Here is a 5,625-nt window from a genome sequence, read left to right as displayed (position 1 = left end):
GCCAGCTCAATAAAAGGACACATTTTCCTGAGTGTTCAGCCCTGTGCCTGGGCTTGTTAGCACAGGTGCTTGCTGGGGGGAATCTTTTGTAGATAGAACAAGTGGGAAGTGGGGTGCAAGAAGGAGGGAGCACCCTCTTTCATTGGATACTGTGCACAGTCACGGCGCCATCTGCTTCCATGTGTGTGGCCTCATTTAATCTTCACAGCAGCTCTGTGGGGTGGCCATTATTGTCACCAGTATATGGACGATGAAGCTGAAGCCCACACAGGAGCAGAGAGTGGTCCCAGGTCACACACAGCAAGAGTCAGGACTGAAAACCAGGCCTTTTTCCCTGCACCTCAGCATCCTCACTGTGGCAGTGTCGGTGTCACAGGCAAGTCACCTCACCAGAAGGCACATCCTCATGGCTTTTTCTGTTGCCTTCACACTGGCAGCCTCCTCTCAAGGTGGACTCTGACTTCTGACTCGCACCTCTCTCACTCCTCAGAGAAGAGTCAAAGACCACCGGAGGCATCACCCCCACCTCCCGGCACCACCTGCAGCCATGAGTTTCTTGGGTGGGGTTAACAAGTTTGGACACATGGTCATCTCCACACGCATGCTTCCCTCCACACAAATGTGAGCATGGACACGCCTCTGCCTGGCCTCAACCTTCACAGTCATGGGCACAGAGCACCCTGCACTTTCCCATCCACTGTCACTCACGTCAATTACAGTAGCTCTCACCTACTGTGTGCCAGGGAGTGCTCTGGGTGCTCCCCATCCATTATCTAATCTGCACTGGCAGAGACCAGGCTGGGTGAGCTAATGCTGTTCACATCTTACAGGCAGGAGATCCCAGGCCAGAGAGGGGCAGGGACATGTCCCCAGGCACATGGAGACTGTGTGAGGAAGCTGGAGCAGTCTAACCCCCATCACCTACCTCCCAGTCCAGGGCTCCTTCCACCAGAGCACACTGACTGCTGCTGACTCAGAAGCCATAACTAGAATGTGTGTACACAGTGCCCTTATTTGTACATATCAATGTGTGCCTGTATCTGTGCACTTGTGCAGGTGTTCCTCACACACCATCCGTGACTAATAGCATGCCTATACACTGAAGGACAGTGAATCACTTGCTCATCTGGGCTCCCACAGCCCTTCATGGTTTCTCTCGGTGCTGTCATTGTTTCCCTCACTGGACTGGCCGTATCTTGAGAACAGGACATGCTTTCCAAAAGGAGCACGATGATCCGCCCTGTGGAACTCTGTCAACCTCTTTCTCCAGATACACCAGTGCTTGTTTGATGAGCCAATGAACAAAATTGCCGTAGTAGAGGGGATGGGTATTACACAGGAATTCAACATGGATTTACCTTCGCTTAGGCTGACTCGGCTACGAACAATGTTGATGCTGTGTCTCAACAGCAGAAACCCCAATATGTCCTCATTCCCTGGGGAGACAAACAAGTGACAGAGGGATTACATTGGACCCTTTCCATCAATTTATCTTTACTGAAATAATCATGTATTCTTGAATGGACTTGCCTCCCTTCCCTCAGTGCTTTTACCAGCACCATCATCCTTGGATTTTTCTAATTACTTTATAGCCTTCATACATCATTGAAATATCCCACACAGGAAAATACTAAATATTAGATTGTAGGAAAAGAAAAATATTTTGAAGACCCATATTACAAGTGCGTCATCAGTTTGTGAGACATAAGTCTGAAATAGCTGGCAGCTTGGTTCTCGAAAAACCTCTGAATCATGTGTGAGTAGGTCAGAACCCTATCATGAAAAAGGTGAAAGGGAAAAACCCAGTTACAGTATTTTTTCTAAGAACAAACAAGATGTGGAAGTCAGGAGAAAGTGAAGCACACCAAATGGGTTATGTCAGTCAAAAGGCAACATGGCACAGAATTTCAGTATTCTGACCAGGTCTCAGAGATATGGCATATCAGTATGTGAAAAAGAGGTTTTGAATTTATGTGAAAAGGAAAGTAAACTATGGTGAATACATGTATAAAAATAATGTGAGGCAACAAGCAACAACAATCATAGCTGATAACAATTTTATTTCTTAGTGACCAGACAAAAGAGAAGGCATAGAGTCCACCATTCTTCTTTCGACAGTCTCATTTCAAAATCATGTATAGTGTTTATAGTTTGTAAGGACAAGAATGAAAATATTCTTTGATACATAAAAAGAAATATCCATCACAATACACTTTATACACCATTGAAATATACCATAAAAGATTTTTTTCTGGTTAAGGAACACAATGGAAGAAGTAAGACAGTGGTCTAATGACTACGGGCTTTCCTAGTCTTCTCTCTATATAGCATTTATTCTACCTTGTTGATTCAGTCCAAGTGAAATATTATTCTTGAGTTTGCATGCTCATGGGGTGGTGGGTAATCACCCCCAATCAACATTCTCAAGGTGTTTGCCCATGGCAGAGAATAGAGATAGGGCAAAAGCTAGAAAGTAATGAGTGGTTGAGTCAGTGTTTTTGTTTTTAAACAGTTTATCGAGGCATAATTACATAGCACAAAATTCACCTGCTTTAACTTTACAATTTAATGAATTTTAGCTTGTTTATGGCATTGCACAACCATCACTACAATGCATTTTTGGAGTATTTTCATCACCCTAAAAAGATCATTTGTATCCATTTTCAGTCACTCCCTATCCTACCCCCACCTCAAGAAAAACACACATCTATTTTCTGTCTCTCTAGATTTGCCTTCTTTGGGGGGGGGGGGAAAGAAATTTCATATAAATGGCACCATACAATATGTGTTCTTTTGTGTCTGACTTCTTTCGCTGAGCATAATATTTTTCAGATTTGTTCATGGTGTAGCATGTATCAGCCCTTTGTTGCTTTTTTTATTATTGAGTTGTATTCTATTGAATTTACTGTATTTTGTTTAAAAGCATTCATCACTTGAATGGCATATGTGTTGCTTCCACTTTTTGGTATTCTGAATAATGCTGCTGTGAACATCCAAGCCTTTGTGTGGGCATGTGTTGCTATTTCTCTTGGGTAGATACCTAGGAGTAGAACTGCTGGGTCACATGGTAAATTTAATTTTGACATTATAAGAAACTGAAAGAATGGTTTTCTGGTTTTGTTGTTTTCAAATTCAAGAGATTTGCCCTAGCCGGTTTGGATCAGTGGTTAGAGCACTGGCTTGCAGACTGAAGGGTCCTGGGTTCGATTCTGGCCAAAGGCACATATCTTGGTTGCAGGCTTGATCCCCAGCCCCAGTCAGGGCGCATGCAAGAGACAACCAATCTATGCATCTCTCTCACATCGATGTTTCTCTCTCTCTCTCCCTTCCACTCTCTCTGAAAAACAATGGAAAAAATATCGCCTGGTGAGGATTAAAATAAATAAATAAATAAATAAATAAATAATTTTTTTTTTTTTTGAAGAGAGACTTAAACATATTTAAAGGTCAAGTCAAAGAAAGGAAAACTGTGAAGATACAGGAAAGAGGTAGGGAGGGAGTTGATAGATAAGTTTCCTGAGAAGGTAAATGGGAATAGGGCACAGAACTCTGGTGGAAAGATTAGTCAACAAGAAAAAGGACACCTCTTCCACTGTGACAGGAGGGAAAGAGCAAGCATTGGTCAGGTGAGGATTCTCATGAGTTTGCAGGTAGTTTGTGGCAAGAAGTTAAGAACATTCCTGTCTGGGGTCTTCTATTTTAAGTGCAGTAGGAGGTGAAGTGAGGGAGGAAGGGAGGGGAGGATGTAGGAGGGCTGAGAAAGAAAGGATTTGGCAAAGGTGTCATTGACTCTTGGAGAACTGAGCAGGGAAGCAGGATTGCCTGACAACCTAGAGGACTCTGTAGAGGTAGGGGGCGATGACATTTTATTGGCTCCCATCTGAGCAATTATATGAGACTGGGATTGGCTTAAAGAAGAAGGAGAATTGTATTCATCCAGGGTTAAGTTGTGATGGAAGAATGATAAAGCGTATGATTGAGAACATAATTAGCTAGAGAATGGCAGATTGGGCAGGTTTCCACTTTTCAGAGAGGCAAGTTTCAGTTAAGTTGAGGAGGTGAAAGATTGATCAGTGAAGGAGCTTGAGAAAGAACAAAGCTGAAGGAATCACAATACCAGATATCAAATTATACTACAAAGCCACTGTCATCAAAACAGCCTGGTACTGGCACAAGAACAGACATATCGATCAGTGGAACATAACAGAGACCCCAGAAATTGACTCAAGCCATTATGCTCAATTAATATTTGAAAAAGGAGGCAAGAATATACAATGGAGTAAAGACAGTCTCTTCAATAAATGGTGCTGGGGAAAAAAAACAGGTACATGCAAAAACTGAAACTTGACCACCAACTTACACCATACACAAGAATAAACTCAACATGGATAAAATATTTAAATATAAGTCATGAAACCATAAAAATCCTAGAAGAAAAAGTAAGAAGCAACATCGCAGACATCTCTAATAGCAATATGTTTGCTGATACATCTCCTAGGGCAAGAGAAACAAAGGAGAAAATAAACAAATGGGACTACATCAAAATAAAAAGCTTCTGCACAGCAAAATAAACCACCAATAAAACAAAAAGGGAGCCCGGCCAGGCGTGGCTCAGCGGTTGAACGTCAACCTAAGATCCAGGCTATCAGGGTTCGATTCCTGGTCAGGGCACATGCCCAGATTGTGGGATCAATCAATGACTCTCTCATCATTGATGTTTCTATCTATCTCTCTCTCTACCTCTCCTTTCCTCTCTCTGAAATCAATAAAGATATATTAAAAAAAAAGGGAGCCCAGTCTACGGGAGAATATATTTGCCAATGATACATCTGATAAGGGGTTAATATCCAAAACATATAAGGAACTCCTACAACTTAACAAAAGGAAGACAAACAATCCAATTAAAAAAATGAGCAAAGGACCTAAATAAACTCTTCTCCAAAGAGGACATACAGGTGGCCAAGAGACATTTAAAAAATGCTCAAAGTCGTTATTCATCAGAGAGATGTAAATTAAAATGACAAAGAGTTATCACGTCACACCTGTCAGATGGGCTACCATCAACAAATCAACAAACAAGTGCTGGTGAGGATGTAGAGAAAAGGGAACCCAGTACACTGCTGGTGGGAATGCAGACTGGTGTAGCCACTATGGAAAACAGTATGGAGGTTCTTTAAAAATTTAAAAATGGGCCAATAATAAGTAATGAAATTGAAGCAGTAATCAAAAACTCCCAGCAAACAAAAGTCTTGGACCAGATGGATTTACACGCGAGTTTTACCAAACATTCAAAGAAGAATTAACACCTATTCTATTCAAACTATTCCAGAAAATTCAAGAGGAGGGAAAACTCCCAAACTCTTTTTATGAGGCCAACATCATCTTAATCCCAAAACCAGATAAAGACACTATAAAGAAAGAAAATTACAGGCCAATATCCCTGATGAACATAGATGCTAAAATCCTCAACAAAATACTAGCAAATCAGATCCAGCAATACATTAAAAAGATCATACACCACGACTAAGTGGGATTTATTCCGGGGATGCAAAGCTGGTATAACATCCGCAAATCAATAAATGTGATACATCACATAAACAAAATGAAGGACAAAAATCATATGAT

The 5,625-nt window shown here is 41.5% G+C and overlaps 1 pseudogene; it reads left to right on the top strand.

The window, feature by feature from the left end:
* The first annotated feature begins 250 nt into the window (after positions 1–250).
* Positions 251–2,094, top strand: LOC148090563 (single-stranded DNA-binding protein, mitochondrial pseudogene; annotated as a pseudogene).
* The last annotated feature ends 3,531 nt before the right edge of the window (positions 2,095–5,625 follow it).

This window comes from Miniopterus natalensis, chromosome X, assembly GCF_054644295.1.
Source record: "Miniopterus natalensis isolate mMinNat1 chromosome X, mMinNat1.hap1, whole genome shotgun sequence".
In the NCBI taxonomy this organism is placed as follows: Eukaryota; Metazoa; Chordata; class Mammalia; order Chiroptera; family Miniopteridae; genus Miniopterus; species Miniopterus natalensis.
This window is presented reverse-complemented; position numbering and strand designations above follow the sequence as displayed.